We start from the raw sequence: 21,815 nt of genomic DNA on the forward strand, positions 1-21,815 counted from the left end.
ATTCGATTTCGCGCAACAACGCTTCGTGTTCAACCATAGTCGTCGATTGTTGGAGGAGTGGATCGTTTTATGTCTAATTTGACGCGTCCATGCACGCCTCTAGAGATCCAAACCGCCACGACCATGTGGCAATAGCGGAATTGGGTAGACTTCGCTTACCCACCACGGGCGCTTTTGTTAAAAACTTCACCCACGATTATCCTCATTGATAGAGAAAGTTGGCTTGAATCTGAAGTGCGTTTTTGATGTCACGTAGGTCATCAGTGAGTCATAGGAAGCTCCACTTTATTAAATATCTTGTGGTATAGTACCCAGTGATGCAGGGACCTTATTAATGACACTAATGGACACAATAACTGTTCAGATGTTTTCTTTCTTGTCCTAATTAGCTACTTCATTGTGAAATTGTACACAATGAAGTTGTACATATTGTGAAACTGTACACCAGCCTGCTTTTAATACGGCGTCAGGCCAAACGCTGACGGGGCTGAAGAGATGCGCATGCGCAGCAGAGTGCGGAAGGCGGACAACACCGAGGGAGGGACACAGCCCCGTGCATGAGATGCTTCGCAATCAAAAAACAGAGGCCGAAGCGTTAGTCCAGGCAATGACTGTCCGCGTCCTTGCCTCAACTAAGAAATAAAATCAAATCTCTTGGAATAGCAGAACTGCTCGAGCGGCAACTTCTGTAATGCGGGTAAAAGAACTGCCGAAAATTTGTAAATTGAAAACGAGAGCTTGGAATGTCAGGTGGATAAAACACGGCAAAATTATTGGACACCATAGAGAGCTCCACCCCAGGACGATGATCACAGAAGATACGGTGATACAGCGAAGCAGTCCCATACTTAGTCATACTCAGCAACAGCTGCAGCAGGAACTTTTCTCACCACCATGTTTAGCCACACAAAGGAAGTTACACTTTGTTATTTTGTATTTCTTTACAAAATATGGGGCACCCTCGAACTGGTGCCACGAAGACTGTGCAAACAGTGAAGCTTGCGCCCCCTCCCCCACACTTATTTTTGTTTCGGCATTCCTTATGCATGGAGAGTCGGCCAAGTTTTACGCATACTTGTGGTTCGAGACTGGGTCATTCGTGTTGTCGTCATCAGCCCCCAAGAAGAAATGAATGCTCGGTCTTTAAACTATGTACGATGTATTCATGCCCACCGGCTTTGCGGTTTGGCTCGAAGACTGGCAGAGAGCACAGGAGGACAAGTTTTTGCTCATGATGAATAACCTAGTCCGGTGACCACCTTCTGGCTTCTGTTGCCTGTCGTTTGGAACGCTAGCTACCAAGCTCACTAAAGTTATCGCTTCTGGGGCTTTCTACTTCCTTCAGTTTGGCATTAATCCATCTATTTTTACCGTCAAAGCTGCACAACTTACTAAAGCTAGAGGCTGGGCTAGTTGGTAATCCATAGTGGTCAAATGTCAGAAGAAACACATGGGACAAAACGTGCACGCACGGATGAACCCTAGCGCTCGTCGTGTGTATACTTTTCGTACCGTGTGTTTCTTGTCCACTATGCACCACTTGACGCAACAAGCAACAGAATGAGTCACGCCGCGACGTGTTCACAAATACAGTAATCCCTCTTTATAACGAAGTCAGCGGGACGGCGAAACATTTCGTTGTAAGCGGTATTTTGATATAAGCGACCACTGGCTAAAACTAAAGTAGTTGAGCTTTAATTGCGCCACAAGTGCGGTGAATCAAAACACAATTTACTCAGAAAGCAGAACTTTATTCAGGTGAAAAAAAGGCAGTGAGCTTTGAATGTTTCTTGTTCTTGCCGGGCGCGAGCAATCCCCGCTCCAATTTGACCAGCGCCCGAACGCCTCGCAGACTGCAGAACCAATGAGGAGGGGAAGGCAGCTTTTATAGGGGCAGTGGGGGACTCATGGAACGCTACGAGAGTTTCACGCTGAAAGCGCCGCAAATTCCGCTGCTCGAATTTGAGGTTGTGCTTGTTGAGCTCAAAAACAATAAACCGGCGGCTCATTCTAGGTACACAGCGCAGTCATTGAAAACTGACCGGTTTTGCACTAAGGGCTTTGCATGATTACTGGGTATTTTTTCTCAATGTGTGCAGCCGTGAAGTTTGTAAAACGATAGCTTTTTGCGCCCCGCATCCCGATGACACTTTTAATTCTACGCTTCGAGTGTCAGTGTTCCTGCACAGTCAGGTCCACACCATTGACCAATGTCTAGGAACAAATTTCAATCACCCTACCATGCATTTGGACCATTCGTCTAAGTTGGATGGCGCAAATCGAGCATGACCGGCTCGAGAAAATCGCCGGGGAAACACCAGCTTGTTAAGCTGCCATATTGACCGCCTGACTCGGCGCTGGGCCACCGCTGCTTGGTGACGCCTCCGCTCGCCACTTCGCTCTAAGCGGGTCCACCTCTTCGTGCGCTTCGAGTTATGCGGCCTAAAATGCATGCGTTTGGGTTGGGACCAGAAGAAATTTCAAATAAAGCGATATTTCGAATAAATCGATTTCGTTGTAACGAGGGACTACTGTACGTGCTTGTACCAGTTGCATCGCGCCTCCGACAGAGGGCGACACGATCCCGGACATAGTGCGGCGGGGAAACCTACAGTGAAGCGTTCCAGGAGCGCGCGATGACCTCTTAGCTCGGTAAGGTTCTCCTTCGCACGTTCCCCTGTCCAACCTCGACCCCATACAGCACTGTATGTTATCTCTTAAAGGAGTACTGACACGAAATTTCTCGCTTTCAGTTTTTATGCTGTAAGGAATACCTATTGGCCCAGTAATTACGAAAAGTTAACCGAAAGCCGTCAGCCCCCAACACAGAATTAATTATAGCACGTTTATTGCAACCAGTTTCAAATTTGGTCGCCGCGCGGGAAAATGGCCGTTCGAAGGCCAGCCTGCAAGCGGGCCAGCCTTACGTCATGGTCTCACCCGTGACGTCCGGGACGTTGGCCGCATCGTCTGCTACGATTGCACATGGTCCGCACTCACCCGCGCAGTCGACATGTCGTCTGAATCGTCAGACTCGGATGAGTCGCTGCCACCCGACAGACAGAACAACTTTATTTGGCCAGCCGATTAGGCCGGCGATGTCTTCGCCGTCCTCCGTTTTTTAACTTCGAACCGGCGCAGACCGTATTAGCAACAGCTTATCGCCACTCTTCTAATCAATCTGATCGCGAAAAAGAAGTTCCACATGCGAGAAAGTAGATGTTAGTGTGTTAAAAATTGTGCTAGGGTTGTTATCAGCGCTGAATTTAAAAGCGGCGTTCAGATATTTGCCGTGATGCCACCTACGCTGAGCGGAGGAGGAAGAGGATAAACTTTATTGGGACCATCGTTATGTGGTGTGGGGCCCTCAGTCCAGGACCGGCAGCGGAGGTTCGGCGTTCCGACCCATCACTGCCGGCACCGCGGTGCGGCGAGCGGCCGAAAGATGGCGCCACCTGCGCGCTAGAATCAAAACAGGCCACGGCAGATGTCTTGGTCACCGTTCGCTGAAACGGAAATTATCGTCGAAATAAAGCTCCATATGCGAAAAAGGGGATGATAGTGTGGTGAAAAGTTGTGTAAGGGATGCTCATTCGCAGTTGTACAGATACCAGCGATCAAATAGTTGCCACTTATACTAAGCCTAAAGTTCCCAACACCCAAGCTGACCAGAGCAACGCACAGCCCTCTGGCTTGGGTGACAGTTCTTGCGGCCGCCGCCGCGCACGAACTCAGTGTACGTTTAGCGCTGCATGTCGTCGCGTGGAAAATAATGCATCTTGGCGTCGTCGTCGATTTGCTCGGACAGGCTTCCACGAGCAGTACTTCGCATTCCGCGAGCTTGCCATAGCACAACTTGGGCGAGCTCGGCGACGCGCATCGCCACGGTGCGCGTCGACATCGCGCACCGCGCGGTGCTGGCCCCACGCAGTTTTCGGCACCAGTGCAAGGGAACACCATGCGCCGGCCGCGAAGTGAAGAGCAAAGACGTTGAACACGCAAAGTTTACAAGCATTGCTCATGCAGCTACGCCCACGTCTCCTGCCCAAACGAATACCACCGACAACAGCAGCGCAGGATATCGTTTCCGGTCCCCAAAACGACTATATGACGTCACCCTGAACCGGCCAGATACGCAGGCCGATGTTTCGTCACGCCGAAAGCGATTTCGGTAGTGCTGCCGATTTGTGGAAGCTCGCGGCCGGGACAATCAAAATCGATTTTAGATGTGATTCCGGCCTCGGATCGCTGCAAAAATTTCTTTGAGGCATCTGTACAAACTACTGAAGCCAATTATATATTTTTTAGGCGTCAAAAGTTGGTGTCAGTACTCCTTTAATGCTATCCCATATCCTAATCTGGGCAGCCGAACCTGTAATTTAGAAATTGGCAAATATTTTCCTATTTCTTCATGGCTTAACTTCAATAAGCTTATATAAGAATTCAAAGTGGTTAAATAAAAAACTGCTATAGGTTTAAAATTATTTGTAGTGATTGCATAGATTTCGGTATCGGTTGCGTACATGCTCAAATGTACAATATAAAGAACGAAACAACTACACAGAAGGGCAGTTCATTCAACTGAAGCTCACGCAAGGAAGCAAATTTGCTGTGATACAGAAATATTTGGTGACAGTGATGCTTCCTTTCAGTACCGTGCGTTGTCCAAACGAGATTCCAAAGTTTCTTGTCGGTTCTTAGTATTGATGGTGGCTGCTCAAACTTCAGAATAACGTGGGAAGTCAGCATGCAACGACATTTATAAAGCGTTGCGCAGTTTCATTGCAGAAGTTGCACATTTGCACAAGTTCAGGCGTTTCATGTACTCGCGACACTGGTGTCGGGGTATTCATGGTAACACAGGACTTTGGTGTCAGGGTATTCAAGGGAACAAATGCGCAGAAATGATCTTTTTCTTGTTTTAATAACTGCAGGAAGAATGCATTTATTTGTACACTATTCGCGTCACTATTTTTCATTTTCAAATGGGCATTTCGTTCACACTTTTTCACCACGGCTCTAGCTCAATAAATGTGGGCCTACAGAATGCGTTCTGGTCGTGGACTTAGTCAAAGCATGCTCTGACGCGTGCATGATAATTTGAGCATACCGGAGTAGCGTTCAGCGGAGTAGCAATGTGCGCTTCCCACAAAAGTCATCTTCTCTGGGCGACGTGAACACGGCTGTGGTCCGATGGATATTGACCGAAAGGAAAGTCGTCAAGATTTTGAATAAAAATGATAATAAAAAGGTCACTTTCGGCCACTGGCTACTAGTGCTTTGACAATCACTAACCCATAAATAGGCTTAGGTGTCGTCGTGGTCTTTATGTGCTCTAACAAATGTCGCAAGTGTTGCAAGAAGAAAGAAAGAGAATAGAAAGAAGAAGAAAAAAGGTTTATTTTCATATTTTTAATCCAAATTTCGTAACAATGGGGTATGCGCTAAATAGGTGCTCAAGAGACGAAGTCTAAATGGCAGCGCCCTCAATGGCCGGTTCCAGAAACAAACCATTAAAGAAAACAACCGCCTTGTACTTTTGCGCCGGCTTGGCAAACACGAGCAGCGAAGAACAGATATTTGACACCTAATTTTGCTTCGCTCTTATTATCGAGGATGCCCTACAAAACAGCCATTCCACGTCCGCTCAGGTCGAATTTACTGTGAAAACTGACCTTCCGAGGGGGAAAGCAAGGTAAAAAGGTTAGTGTTTTTTTTAAATAGTTCACGGGCTTAACCGTGCCAGCGGAAGTTACATCTGAAAGGTAAAAGAAAATTTTCCCAGCAATATTTCCTAGCAACCCAGGCATAATTTATTCCAGGCATTTTCATTGCGTCGGATGTTTTCAAACATCCGTCTTTCTGGCCCTTCTTCAGAACCTGCATTCGGAACGGTGCCGGCACCATCCTGCCCTAACAAAAGAGCCTACCATCCTAGTAAAGCAGAGCGTATTTGTTCTGCAGTTGCAGCTGGACACCACGAAGACTGAAATTGCGGTACTTGGAGAGCACGCATGAAAAAATTGGCAGCGTATCTGCTCCTTTCGTTGCAAATGCCGTCAAACGACGCTAGTCTTTGTACACATTTGCCAAGGAAATGCCCCCCTTTGCTTTCTCGCTCACCTCTCGTGCTGTTCCTGTTCTGTCGCGCTCATCCCAAGGTAAACACACTAAAGGTTTGCTCAAGGCGATTTGAATTTACCGCGTTACACTGCTACAGCCCGGATTCGTAGATTCCAGCGCTGCAGTACGGCGGAGACGCGCGTGAATTGAGGTGGCCGACTTCAATGTTTATAGAACCGCGTTGCCGTGGTTGACGTGCGTTCCAAACAGAACGTGAACCGAGCTAGTGGAACCTTTCGTAGCTGCTGCCGCGTGATTGCTCATATGCCGCCAGGAGGTGGCGCGGACAACAGCAGGCGGTGGTTTTCTGCAGTAGATGTAGATTATCATTTGTTATCGAAAAACTATGCATCCATGAATTTTTTTAAAATAAAGGAACACTGTATATATCCTTTGTGTATTAAGTTTAGGTCCCATAGTTGCGTAATGTCTTGTTCATGTTCAGCAAAGTTGACAAGTATGAACATATAAACCGGGCTTAGACGCTCACATATGGCAGTGAGTATATAAAACTGCTGCGCAGTGTGCATTTTACTTTGGCCGGGTGGCTGAATCCAGTCGCAGACAGATAGACGGACAGACAGACAGACAGACTAAAATATCTCGGTTTAAGTAGCCCAAGAAAGTCTATCGTCATTAATAACGAAATTATTGCGCGCGCATTCGAATTGGTTCGGCAGATCACTTTTCCAATCGCTTATCCATGCACACATTTTTGTTGTTCAGTAATATTAGGGTCGACGTTTGGGCAATTATTACGTTCTTTTTGTCAGTGTAGTGCTGAATTGGGTGCTTGTTTCTGTGTGTGTTTCTCTCGGCTTAAGATATTTCAACTGGCAACAGAGTTTGTAGTGTCTTTGTCTTTGCATGTATATTTTTGTGTCCAGTGTGTTAATCGCCCGTATCTGGTACATCAGTGGGTGGAAAATTGCCTGGTGCTTGTTTCGCGGACACGCGCGTGACGAGATGTATTTCTTGCTTTCTACGCCAGTGTTAGTTTGTTATTTGTCTTTTTGAAACGTACTGCTCTTTTTTCGTCCGCCTTTTCACATCCACGTCAGGAGTTCAATTTTTGCTAAATTCCTAACTGCACAAGCTGTTTTTGAGGCATGTCCCACCGCAAATTATAAATTCGTAACCAGCATTCTTGCGTGGAATTCTTCGTCTTGTCATCGCTTGGAAATGTCGTTCATAATTTTAAAATGTAAGTTCAGGCGGAATACCACGGTCACATGCCTTTGCATTCTTCGCAAAAATGACGTCGCTGGCCTTCCACTTGTGCGCTGTGGCCAAGCTCTTTGGGGTGGCCTTTTCTGCATCTTGTATAAAATTTCGGATACCTCTTTTCTTGACTTACCTTTGAGAGCGCTTTACTTTTGAGAGTAATAGGCTCTAAAGGCACTTAAATGCAGTGGAAACCGCGCAGATGGAAAAAAATACGCGGGCTTGTTTACTGCCAATTCTTGGCGGGATGTCATGCAACAAAATAGCACACCTTGCCTAGATGATGAGGCACGTGTCCGACCTAATGGTTTTTTTAATAGAAAAAAAAACAATAACGGATATTTTGTTGTTGTTACCTTCATTCCACCACACTTGAGACACGTTCCACAATGCTAACAACGCCGAACAAAAAGAATAAAAAGCACCGGTTGTGTCTAAAACACAACTTTTAAACAACGTTAAGTGGTTTGCTAAGCACTTTCAGCCAAGCGCGCACGGCGTATATCAAAATATTCTCAAACATTTCCCTCCTTAAACATTATGAAAAAACCCTGGTATTTCAAAGAGTTTAAATTGATAAATTATTAGACGAATTTTAGGAAAAATGATCAACGTATCTGAAAATATATTAAAGGTTTTGGGACACATTCGAAGTTGGCTGCTTTTAAATAACGGTCAACATTTTCATTTCCCCATCGATGGGAGAGTGTGTGTAGGGCAACTATATTGGAATCCCATGCATGCAAGTTTCCTGTTTAGAGTTGTAATGGTCGTCTCGGAGAAACGCCAGAATGCAGGGGGGTGACAAAGGCGCCCGCATTAGCGGCAGCACAGAGCGCTACGAAAAAGGAACTGAAGCGAAGGATGGCATAAATACGAATGGCTTCCCGCCAAAAATCAAGGGAACATTTAATATTTTAGAAGATCACCCTTTCCCTTGCCATTGGTCCATGCAGCCGTTGCAGTGGCGGGCTAAGGTTGCCGCTTGCTGGCAGCTGCTCTTTGTAACACTTTGTAATGTAACACTCCAGCCCCCTTTGATGAGTGGACCCCGTGGGGAGCTAGTTTTCACTTCTTCAGTTTCCGTAGTTGATGACGGTTTTCCGCGGTCGGCCCGAGCGTTAAAGATGGTGGTCCGCCCCTGCTTGCGGTTCAGCTTTGCTGCATGGCACCATTCGTATTGAAGCGGGACTCGGCCAGAGAACGTTGATCGGCGGCTGAGTCGTCGACGAAAACAAACGATCCGGTTTGGGTTGCCTCGGCCGCCAGTCTGGCCGCTGTCGCGAGCTTCGAGTGTGATTGCCAGCGACTCCTCATCGTCGGAAACAACGCCGGGAGCGATCACCGGTCAAACGTGGTGCCCGTGTATGTTCCAAAGTATTGTAGCTCCAGCTCAATCAAAGATGAGATTGCAGATTTTCTGAGAGTTCCAGAAACCCAAGCACGGCCTAGACGAAGGATTCGTGAGAACACAACCTGTAAAGGCGAAGGCATATGACTCGTTGGAGCATTCTTGTAGCAACGAAGTTTTAAGTGCGAATGCACTTTATAAGCGACCCCAAACCTTCCACCGCCGGCGGCGGCGTCGGCGGCGGCGGCGGCGTCCGCAGTCCTCCTCTCTATATAAAAAAAAACAGCATCCGGCGCCAGGTTTCGGTCCGAGGACTTTGCGGCTGCAGCGCGACGCTCTACCGACTAAGCCACGGACGCGACGCTGATATCAGTGCTAGTAACGCGCCTTATATCTTTAACGCATTCAAACTACGTCGTCAGCGGCGTGCGTTGGCGACTCAGCGGCGTTATAGCGGCTTGATAACTGCGTGGTGTACACGTGATACTACAAACCCGATGGAAGAGATGGAAAAGAAGGCGGCGAGGCGGTGGGCTGCGGGGGCCGAGCGCAAGCGCCGCAAGCAGGCCGACAACCGTGCATTCGCACTTTCACATTCTCCCCCTCGGGGAAATGCGGGGGAATTTTTTCTTTTTTTCCTTGTGCATTTTAAACTCCACATCTGTTCTCAAGTGCAGATGCGACCGGTAGAGCGCTGTTCAAATTTTCACCCCATGCTCAGCTCAGAGGGTGTCGACCCTGTCAACGAGCGCTTCCTCATCCCTTGGGAAGAAGGATGCGGTGAATGCTGGTCTGGAAATCCCTCGCTTACGCTTTTTTAAGCTTGGTCGCGATGGTTCCTACAACACGTTCGGCGGCGCCGGTCGAAGCAGGGTGATATGAAGGGACGAAAGTTCTACGAAGTCCCTTGCGAACTAGGAAGTAAGCCTAGCTGTCGCTGCTGAACGCCGTGCCGTTTTCAGATACAACAAAACCCGCGAATCCGTGCGTTGCGACCATTTTCCCTGGGCTCTTGATAACACATTCTGCAGGTGTTGGGGACCATTTTTACCTATTTTGAAAACACATGTGCCAAAACAAAGACGTAATGGCTGCAGACTCGGCGTAGCAGCGAAAGACAGTCATGGGTACTCAGATTTGCACGAAAGCCAGTCTGGGCCGAATAGAACCACCGTGAAGCATACTAGAGATGATGCTGAAGGCGGTCATTAGATGCGAAGCATCTTATGGTCGGGGCTATGTCCCTCCCTTGTCGTTGTCGTTGTTTTTGCGCCGTCCACACACCCACTGCGCATGCTCTACTAGCTGTACGCCCAGTGGTGTCTTACCCTACTATGGGTCCTGGAGCGACAGTGTTGCCGGTATCTTCGTGGGCCGGCACGAGACGAGCAAGCTTCACGCGCCTCCGAAGTTTCATCGTCGTCGGCAGCGGCGTGCGTCGGGGAGTCTCGGCGGGCCGTGATTACAAGCAGCCCACAACCATCCGGGGAACGTGCATCGACCTCATCTCCAGCAACTTTAGGGTTCGTCGACTACAACAGCCCTTGACTTTACATTTCACAGACCATAAGGCGGTCATAATCAAAGCGGAACGCCAACCACAGCTGGACGTCACTGACGTTGAACATGATGATGATAATGCCTAAAAAAAGACAAACTCATGCCACGTACAACGTCTCTCTCCCTCTTTTTAATGCCTCTCCACTCTAACACCCCCCCCCTCCAATAAAATCACACCATCTTCCTGTAGGGGAACCCTGAGTAGTATCCGAAATAGCCATGGGGTGAACGCAATTTCCCATTTCGTAGTCCCGGTAAGTGAAAAGTGTGGTAGCTACCATGGAAACCAAACGGTAAATATAACGGTAGCTACGTACCTCAACCTCACGGAAACGACGAACTGAAGACTAATGGGCACTTCGACAATGCCTGGTTCTCATACTACTCAGGGTTCCCCTACGGGAAGATGGTGTAATTTTAATGTGGCGTTCTATGAGTTTATAGAGCACCGGGTTTAAGGAGATCGGTTGAAAATTACAGATGTTAGTGGAATCTTTGTTCGGTTTTTGTATCGCAATAATGAGCGTAAGTTTGAGTTCTGGAACTTCGCCCGTGGCCCAGTAATACTTAACAAGGTCCAAGAGTGCGGCAATGGCGGAGTCATCTAGATTTCTGAGGGGTTGCCTCGTGGTGCCATCTTGTCGCGGGGCCGGTGTTGTTTGCCGTGGAAGAGCGCAGCCTGAAGTTCGGCAAGAGTAAAGAGCGAGTCAAGGTCCGCGGAGGGAGCTGGGTGGTGATTACTGGTAATGACGGATGCTGATGGAGGGAAGCGTGAAGGAAGGAAGTCGTGATGAGCTGATGCTCTGCCATGGTTGGTGAATGTTTGAAGGTGAGCGAGGCAAACAGAGAAGATTTCTCTTTCCATTTATTAGAAAGGGTCCGATAAAGACCTCACAATTTATACGGGCCTCTTTGCTGCCCTAGCGTGTCGCAGAGGCTGTGCCAGTGCTCAGTTGATAGTACTCGTTGGTATTCCCTGATCAACTTGTACTGGCGCCGTAGCTTTGCAAGGTCTGAATGGTGTTTCCCCTTGTGGGCATAACGGGCAGTGAGAGTCCTTTCAGTCCTTTCTATAGGCTGGCCATGTCATCGTCGAGGGCTTGTGTTCAGGAGCCGCATTCAATACCTACAAGAGCACTATCTCGAGCCGTTTGAATGGTATAGGCCTCCTGCGCTGCCCAGGGGGCGCTGCGCAAGCGGCTTTCAGGCAGTACTTCCGGGTAGTACAAAGCTGCGCGGGTCCCATAGGATCCCGTGTTGACAGAAGCAAAATGAGCTCGACGCTATCGATTATTTTGCGACGTGGTCACCAGCTCATCCCGGACGCGTCCGATCTATTCCAGCGATCAAGTTGGCATTACGGGAAAAAGCTTTGCAGCGCTAAACACGTTTACAGCGCCGACGAAAGTGCCGGTACCGTGACGGCGTCTGCTACTCGCAGGTTCACCGATCGATGGTCGTACGAAGTTCAATTTTAAATAAAATTTCTAGCTTAAACTAATGCTCTAGGTGACAAAGACTTCTAAAAAACAGCCGATCAAAAAAGAAGAGTGACGCAATAGGCGATGATCGCGCTTTAAAAAGCCAGCGAGTCGGGCGGACCGCAGGCTCGCCTGCTGCGGTGCGCCGCTCTTTTGCGTACCTGCACACTATGCGTGCACTTTCATTAAACAGTGCTCGTTTGCGTCGCCGTTACGAATACATGGTGCAGCGTTAGCTTGCCGTTTTGTTGCGTGTCTCAGTGACAAAATGCCGCGACCGTCAGAAGCGTGAAATCTGTTTTGGGATTCCGAAATTAGTGGCCGTAAAACAAAGTGGTCGGGCGAACTAAGAGGCCGCTCGCTTTCCTTGTTTGCTCTCACTTTACTTAATTATGCTCTTGCAGCATGAATTCCCAGTTCACACTTAATAGCCAAGAATGAGGGTCAGCAACGGCCGAGTTCCATGCAGCCGACACGGCGGAGGGCTGGACGGCAAATCGGGAAGGGGGGGGGGGGGGCAGGAGGGGGGCTTTGAAGGCAAAGAGAAAAAATTCAGCGAATTTCTAATAATATTTGACAATAATCTGGCGAAGTGTGAAAATGGGGGGGAGGGGGGGGGAAATTCAACTGGAGGATGCCAATTCTCTGTTCTTGTCTCGCTTTCTAACTCCCTTTGAAGTCAAAACTGTCGTGTCGGCGTTCAGATTCGGCGACCCCTGCAGTAGAAAACCAACACAGCCAGTGATGATCGTATATAAATATTCGGGGCCCCGCGCCGTGTATGCGGCTATGCCGTGTTATGTGATGTTATAGAAGTACACATCTCTGCAGGCAGCGGGCCTGTGATTTGGTGCGTGTTTTGCGTCCTTAATAGCGCCTAATTTGTTTATTTGGCGTTATTGCCCCACCTTCTCGCTAGTATACATGTACCCTGCCGTTCGTAAATCGTGCGGCGTAAAACGTCACGCAAGAATCATTTAGTTTGCGAAAATACGAAACAAAATTTCCACTCGTTTCAAAGGCGGTGCCAGGCCCCCAGTGTCAGCTGAGTCGGCTGCGAATTCTTGCGTTCGCTTGCATGCTCCCGATGAAGCAACCTTTTGCAGTTACCTCAGGATGTAAGATGAGCAGCGTTCCGTGTTTATGCTAATCGTGAACTTTCCTTTGTCGACCGCAGGCAAGAAGAAAAAAACTCTAACTCTCGTCAAACAGTCAAACCACCCGACCTGGCGATACTGCCCCACGCCGCGACCACAGCGACAGCTCGCTCAAAAGAAAGCCGACAAATCGGCTTCTTTTAGCGGATATTATTTTGTTTAGCCTCTGCAGCTACCCTCAGGGCTATTTCATACAGTATGCAGTCATTTAAACACGCCACAAAGCGCCACAAACAACTTTCACTCTGGCTTGTAATTGAAAACACATGGAGGGCGGCGACGGTCGTCTGCTTTTGTACTACCCAGAGGCGTCGGCCGCTCGGAGCGCTGCATGTCGCCAAAACTATAGGCCTATAGGCCTCCTGCGCTGCCCAGGGGGCGCTGCGCAAGCGGCTTTCAGGCAGTACTTCCGGGTAGTACAAAGCTGCGCGGGTCCCATAGGATCCCGTGTTGACAGAATCAAAACCAGCTCGATGTTACCCATTGTTTTGCGACATGGTCACCAGCCCATCCCCGACGAGTGCGGTCTCTTCCGGCGATCAACTTGGCATTAGGGAAAAAAAGCTTTGCAGCCCTAAATACGTTTACAGCGCCGACGAAAGCGCCGGGACGGTGACGGCGCTCTCCCACTCGCAGGTTCAATGACCATTTGAAGTGAAACGTCTAGTTTAAACTCATACTCTAGATGACAAGGACTTTTAACAACAGCTGGTCAAAAAATAAGAGGGACGCAATCGGCGATGATCGCGCTTTAAAAAACCAGCGAGTCCGGTGGACCGCTCGCTCGCCTGCTGCGGTGCGCCGCTCTTTTGCGTACCTGCGCACTATGCGTGTACTTTCATTAAACAGTGCTTGTTGCCGTCGCCGTTACGAATACATGGTGCAGCGTCAGCTTGCTGTTTTGTTGCATGTCTCAGTGACAAAATGCAGCGAGCGTCAGAAGCGTGAAATCTGTTCTGCGATTCCGAAATTAGTGGCGGTAAAACAAGGTGGTCGGGTGAACTGAAAGGCCGCTCGCTTTCCTTGTTTGCTCTCACTTTACTTAATTACGCTCTTGCATTATATATTCCCAGTTCGCACTTTAAGGGGCCCTAAAAGGCGTTTTGAGCACACTAAATGAACTAGCGCAATCGTTAGGTTGGGTCGTCAACGTCATCTGTGCCAAGTATTACTCTTTTACGCGCAGCGGAAAGCTCACACTTTTGTTGCAAAGTTTGTCGCTTTTTTCTCACCCTTTCCTTCGTGTTTGGACGCCGCCATCTTCACATGTCTACATCATAGATTCCCAGATGTTCGTCATGAGCTAGACATCCTGCTATTGGGCGGCTTTTTCACGCACTTCCGGCAAAGAGATGAGTCGTCTGCTCAGCGTCGGCTCGCCGGCTGATCTGCCGGCGGAGTGCCGGAGTGCTTGGACATTTTACGACAAACGAAACAAGTGTAAACAAACGTTTAACCGTTTGTATTAAATGCAACACGGCCATAACACGACATGGATATTCTCTTACCTGAGTACGTTCCATAAATAAAGCGTTGAAGCACCGTGGCACTTCTTTCGTGCAATCGCAGAGAACGCCCTGAGCCGAATGCCCGGGTTTGACGCATACATTTTATTCTACTTCAAAACAATCCAGAGATGGGTTTCGAACGAACACAACGCCACAACATGCGTTGCAAGTCTGAACTGCGATCGACCGGCGATTGGTTGCCTCTCCTGCCCGTCGTAAATTCGGCACTCACCTCGCGCGCGGTTTGCGGGGACGAACAAGTCACTTAACTCCGGCGCACAAGCCGAGATGGCTTTTAGCCACGCACACTGCACATACCCCGTGCGAAGTTGAGTCGTACGTCGCTCGAGAAAGATAATCCAGATCATGGGAAGCACTATCCACCCGCAGAAGCACAACGTCGCATTGCATCGCGAAACAAAGGCGTCCACCACACACACACACCATCGCCTCCTGTAATGTCAAACGCATCTCGCACTTCCCAATGGGAGTGGGTGGTACGCCTGCAGTGCCCACATGTCGCGAGGTGGGGCCCCGAGCTGAACCGGGAACAAGCAACCGTAACTGAGTTCTACAGTGGTTTGTGCGTTGTTACCAAGGCAACCGATGTTTGAGATTTTCAAAGAAGTGGCGCTCGCTCCAGCGCTAGAAAGCTCAGAGCCGCGGTGGAGCATGTTTTGCCAACGTTGCCGCTCTCCATCACGCGTCGCCCCAAGCTGCACTGGTCACATGATTGAAGGGTTTTGTGCGCGGGTTCTGTATCGGTTTAAAATGTCATTTTCACATGCCGCCGGCAGGAATTACGACCGCCGCAAAATAAGAGCCGGCACCAGCGGGGCCACATCTGATACGGCACTTTTTAATTAAACAGTGTCGGTGCATCAAAGGGAACGAGCGCACGATCTTCCCCGTACGACTGTGAGTTCGCCGCCGATAAAAAGTCACGTGCCGCCGATAGCAACTGCACCAACGAACACCGCGAAAGGGCAAGGCCAGGCCGCCGCACACATGCGGCCAGATTTTTCTTTCGCTTTTCCAGCCTTGAGTTGAGTGCGGGATTCATGGTGCCAACAAAGCTTGCTCGTAGCAGATGGCAGTCGGAGGAGCGCAATAGCGGAAGTACGTCACCGCTGAGGAGCGCAGCATCATGGGAGGGAGTGCTCGCGCGCCGTCAACAGCGAAGAATGAGTAGAAAGGAGGAGGAAACGCGGCGCGACGATAATGCGCGGTTTTTGATTTACGATTTCTCAGCTAATACTCATCGCTTTAACAAAATTCTTGCTGGAGGAGATTGCTAATACATTGCTTTATTTGGTTACATGTATATTCATGCATCGGCGGAAGGTATTTCAGGACCCCTTTAATAGGCTAGAATGAATGTCAGCAACGCTTTGAATTGTAGGCCCGAGTTTCATGCAGCCGACACGGCGGAGGGCTGGACGGCAAATCGGGTGGGAGGAGGAGGGGGGCTATGAACGCAAAAAAAAAAAAAGAAATAGCGAATGGCCAATAATATTTGACAATAATCTGGTGAAGTGTGAAGATGGGGGACAATTCAACTGGAAGCGACCAATTTTATGTTCTAGTCTCGCTGCCTAACTCCATTTGAGGACAAAACTGGCGTGTCGGCGCACAGATTGTTAGCGACGACCCCTGCACTAGAGGATAACCAACAGAGTCAGTGATGATCGTATGTAAATATGCGGGGCCGGGCGCCGTGTATGCGGCTGTTATGGTATGCAAATATAGAAGTACACATCTTTGCAGGCAGCGGGCGTGCGATTTGGTGTTTGTTTCGCGTCCTTTAATAGCGCTTAATTTGTTTATTTGACGCTATTGCTTCACCTACTCGCTAGTATATATGTACCCTGCCGTTCGTAAATCGTACGGCGTAAAACATTACGCAGGAATCATTTAGTTTGCGCAAATACAAAACAAAATTTTCACTCGTTTTCAAGGCGGTGCCAGGCCAGCAGTGTCAGTTGAGTCGGCTGCGCAATTGTTGCGTTCGCTTGCATGCTCCCGCTGAAGCAACCTTTTGCAGTTACCAGCAACGTTCCGTGTTTATGCTACTCGTGAATTTTACTTTGTCGACCGCACGCAAGAAGACGCAACGGTAAGGGTCGTCACGAAACGGTAATGGTCGTCAGGAAGTTCGAACACCCGGCCGACCTGGCGATACTGTGCGACGCCGCAACGACCGCGACAGCTCGCTCAAAAGAAAGCCGATAAATCGGCTTGTTTTAGCGGACATTTTGTTTAGCCTCAGCAAGTACTTTAAGGGCTATTTTATTTAAACGCAGTCATTTAAACGCGCCACAGAGCGATTAAACTAAATACAACCTACAATCACTCTGGCTTGTAATTGAAAACACATGGAGGGCGGCGAGGGTCGTCTGCTTTTGCACTACCCAGAGGCGTCGGCCACTAGAGGCGCTGCATGTCGCCAAAACTCTAGCGCAGGAGGCCTATTGACGAGCGTCGAAAGGGTTATCGGACCTGCGATAACCGCGGAAAGCCCCCTATTCCGTGCGTGTGAGCCATTGGCGCGTGCGAAAGCGTTAACCATGCAATGTAGGGAGAATGGTGAAATGATCACTACCCCACGTTTGCAGTAGGGTGCCCGTACGTGAACGATGCCGTGACATTGAATGCTGAGATCACGGGGAGGTGTTCCACTGGGAAGGATGGAGGCCAAAGCGGATAACTAGAGTAGGGTCGTTCGTTGAAGCACACAATCGTCAACCATGGTCTCCAACCCCAAGTTGTGCTGTGGGCGTTGAAGTCACCACCTATAAGCAGAGGAGCTCGAGGAAACTGAGACACCAGATGTTAGAACCAGTTATACCGAACAAGCATAAGCTTGTTCGGTATAACTGGTTCCAACACTAACCGCACGGTAGTAAACCGACGCCGCAATCAGATCTTTGCCGTCCAGGAGCCGAATGGGCACAATGACGACCTTGTCATCCTTAGAACACTGCCTTGGAACATTGACACGGCGGCATCCAAGATCTGAACGAACCAGTTGCACAGACGAGTTGCACAGACGATATCAGTTGCACAGACGAGATAGAGGCTCCCGTGGCGGTGGCGTAGCTGTAGTGGCACGAAAAGGTGTTGACGTACAAGTTCTTGACCAAATTGATAACCATGAAAGCTTGTTCTTGAGAGTTGCGCTTTTTGGCATTACGTTCGTTCTAGGCGCTGTTTATCGCCCTCCGGAGTCCGATTCCTCGTACCTGAACCAATTGTACGATCACGCACTAAAATTTCAAGAAAAGAATGTAATAATAACCGGTGATTTTAATTTGCCTTTTATTGATTGGCAGAGGCTTAGCTATGGCTGTTCGACCCACGGAGACACTATATTGGACATTATGCTTTCGCTTAACCTAGAACAAGTAGTGACGGCAAACACAAGAGAAAATTCGGTTCTAGATCTTTTGTTTCTCAGTGAATTTTTTGGGAGTGGAACTCTGTCAGTTGAAAATGGTATTTCAGATCACAAGTTAATTTTTTACTCATGGAACAACAGTACTGTTGAAAGGAAAAATACTTCTGTAATGAAAACTATCAAGGACTTCGTCCGAGCAGATGATGTTGCAATAATAGACTACCTGGATGCTAACCTTTGCGGGCCTATCAGTAATGTTGCGACAGGATGGCAGCTTTTTTATAATGTTGTTCAGTATTGCATCGAAAACTTTGTGCCAACAAAAACGTTCCGCCAGCGTCATCAAAACCCGTGGATTACCAGAGAAATAATCCAAACTAAACGCAAAATCAAGCGGTTGAGGAAAAAACGTAAAACAGAATCGGAGCAGTTCAGTATCCTTAAGGGCGCTTTGTTAACGAAGGTTAGAGAAGCAAGAAATACATTTTTTAACAACACTCTAGCAGAGTTTATAAAAAACGATCCATCAAAATTCTGGCGCTACTTAGGCAACAGTAAAACTGAACTGTCCAAATTGAATGTTGAGGGAGTTGCTTCGACTGATGCTTTTAGCATAGCGGAAAGCTTTAATCGTTACTTTCACAGTGTTTTTTCGGAACGTGAAGAATATGAGCCCGGAACCAGCGCATCGGACATGTCACAGGTCATTACGGTAACGCGAGAAGGTGTTTTGGCGATGATTTTAAGCATTGATATACGGAAAGCCGCGGGTCCGGACGGCCTCCCAAACCAGTTTTTGAGGCGATATGCTGAACAACTGTCTTGGTTTTTAACGGAATTATTTAATTTGTCACTGGCAACGGGTGAGATTCCAGATGACTGGCGTAACGCACGTGTAGTTCCTATACATAAGAAGGGCAGCCGGCTTCTGCCTGATAACTACCGCCCGGTTTCCATGACCAGCCAATGCTGCAAAATGTTAGAGCATGTGATTGCTAAATACATACGAGAATTTCTTGTTGAACATAAGGTGTTGTCAGTTTACCAACACGGGTTTAGGCAAGGTATGTCCACTATTACCCAGCTCATATCAACGTTACATGATTTGTTCAGTGTTCTTGACAAGGCTGGCCAAGTTGATGTTTTGTTTATGGATTTTTGTAAGGCCTTCGACAAGGTACCGCATGGAAAATTGTTATACAAGTTGGAGAGCATTGGTCTTCCTTCCTGTATTATTAGGTTGATTTCCGCATACCTTAAAAACAGAAAACAATTCGTACAAGTGCAAAATGTTTCTTCTAGTATGCTTACTGTCACCTCCGGGGTCCCACAGGGCAGTGTATTAGGACCTTTATTGTTTTTAATTTATATCAATGATTTAGCAGAAGTGATTCCACATGATGTTTCAATAAGATTATTTGCCGATGACTGTGTTGTTTTTAAAACAATCGAGACCGAAAGCGACCATGCGTCTCTACAGGCAACTGTTGTGGCAATTCAGGACTGGTGTGTGAGGTGGGGCATGGCCCTGAATGGTGAAAAAACTGTCCTTCTGCGTGTAACAAGAAAAAAAATCCCGAGTGTTTGCAGTTACCAGCTTAACAGCAGCACTATTAAAGAGGTTGATAAATATAAATACCTAGGGGTAACACTAACCAGTAATCTATCGTGGGGGGTGCACATTTCTGAAATCTGCGTGTCAGCTTTTCAAAAATTATGTTTTCTTAAGAGGAAACTTAAAAATGCCACTTCAAGTGTTCCGCTTTTAGCGTACAATGCGTGTGTGAGGTCCAAGTTAGAATACGCGTCGGCACTATGGGACCCACATGTTAAGAAGGATATATTAAAACTTGAACGCGTACAGAGGAAGGCCGTTAGATTTATTTTTGGCAAACACAAAAGGACAGATTCGCCGTCATCGATTATGAAAGATAATAACATTGCTACATTGGAAACACGCAGGAAAATAAGCCGGCTGCTTTTACTTAGCAAGTTTCTTTCAGGAAAAATTGCTCTAAACGAGACGAATCTTATCCAACCTGCTCTGACACGAAAAACAAGGCACACTGCTAAACATGCCCTAACCCCTATTTTTGCGAAGACTAATTCATATAAGTATAGTTTCTTTCCCAGAACGGTGAGTGAATGGAATGACTTGCCACCAAATGTTGTCAATTCCAACAATTTTTTACAAGAGTTGGAACGCTTCTTTAGTGATCTGTAGAAACCGTAGTTCTGGCGGTGCATGCTATTTTGTGGTTATTAAGGTGCTATTACATTTTATGCTGTTTTCTTTTTTCATCTTGGTTTATTATGTTATGGTTTGTGCGTTTTGTGTTCTGCATTTTATCAAGTTTACGCTCTTATGCTCTCAGTGTTGGCGATAATTCTGTTACCTGTTTTTGTTTTGGCATTATGTCTGCCCATTGTACTAGCGTAGTCCACTGTGATACCTTTTGAATTATTACTGTTTGTCATTGTTTATGTAATGCCCCTCCTGCCAGGGCCAAAGAATTGGCCTGCAGTATTCCTAAATAAATAAATAAATAAATAAATAAGTACTGCTCCTTCGATTATCAGTGGCTGAGAAGGTAAACTCTTTTTGCTAACGTGAGTAATGGCTGGTTCTGTGTAGGTAGTGTATCCTCAAAGAGATGAGGGAGCGTAGGTTTGTTGAAGGGAAATAAGAAACAGTAAAATTTGGCAGACACGAGCGGCGAGAGTAGGCCGTGCTTGAAAATAGCTGCGGCAGTTGCACTGCAAAGCTCTTAGTGATTGCTTCAGTCTCCAGTCGTATCGCGTACTGTTACCTTTCTTGCTGGTTGGTTGCCCTCCTGCGCAGGTAGACCTGGCAGATATTTAGTAATGTACTCGACCAAGGATGCAGTCTGCGTGGCGTATAGGACAGTGAGCACACATGTCCGCGAGACGTTCACGGTGTTTCTGCTGGAGGTCGGCTCGGATGAATTTGAGAACGTGCATGAATTCCTGTGCTTCAGAAGGTGTTTGGGAGTTGGGGGTGCGTTTGCGACTAATGCTACGGCTGCGCCGAGAATAGGCTGCAGCCGTAGCATCCCCAAAGGCCTACTATTTTTGGAGGATATGCTGCTGCAATGCGCAACGCTGGCAACCCCTTCCGCGCGGAGATGAGGTATACTTTGAGCTGTCGGTTCTCCTCGCGCAACTGTTTCAGCTCTCTTCGCAGGTAGTCGAGCTTTCTTAAAACGTCTTGATTGACAAGTTCGCTCGTGTTTGGTGGCGTCGAACCTTCCATTGCTGGGCAAGAAAGCGGCGCTGCCTCATCTGTGCGGGGCTGGTGCGTCCAACAACGCGGTCCGCCCACATAATGCCTTCCTGGACACGCGAAGTAGGTCTTGGAGGAATAGATGTTCGATTGGGATATTTTGGGTCGACAGCCAGGTGGCCATTTTTCTTGCATGCGGCGCAAAAGAGCGTACGCTCGCAAGGCAATGTCTCGTCGTGTATTCAGCCGCATTTTTCGCAGACAGGTCTTCGTGGGCATTATTTAGACATATCACTAACCGTGTGGCTGCTAAAGCACACCATCCGCTTGGGTTGATACGCAGCCACTTTGACGATTGCCATGTAGTATTTCACTACTTGAGGTGGTGTTGGGGAGTCAAAAGTCAAAACGGCCTGGTTGGTTTTGCCAATACGCTGAGCTGCTAGTACATCTGCTTGCTCGCAGCGTATCCATTGCAGTTTGTCTTCGTTGGTGTCGTTCGACTCGGTCGTTGTGACGCCACGTGATGTGTTAGTGTGATTTGGTAGGGGTTGGAGCTCAATGGGTACAGTAACCTGACAGCCTGCGTGCTGGAAGTGAACACAGTTAGTTAGCTGACAATAAAAGTGCAGCATGTTCTTTTTGTAAAGAGTGACCTGAATGGATTTTCCCGCGAGATCATACCAATGCGTGGAAAGTTCTGCTAATTCTAAGGTAGGTCTTCATTAATACGTCTTTCGTCCTTTTTAGGGGCGAAACACCTTCAGGCC

Source organism: Haemaphysalis longicornis, unplaced genomic scaffold (genome assembly GCF_048455015.1).
Source record: "Haemaphysalis longicornis isolate Haplotype H1 unplaced genomic scaffold, Haemaphysalis longicornis Haplotype H1 scaffold_13, whole genome shotgun sequence".
In the NCBI taxonomy this organism is placed as follows: domain Eukaryota; kingdom Metazoa; phylum Arthropoda; class Arachnida; order Ixodida; family Ixodidae; genus Haemaphysalis; species Haemaphysalis longicornis.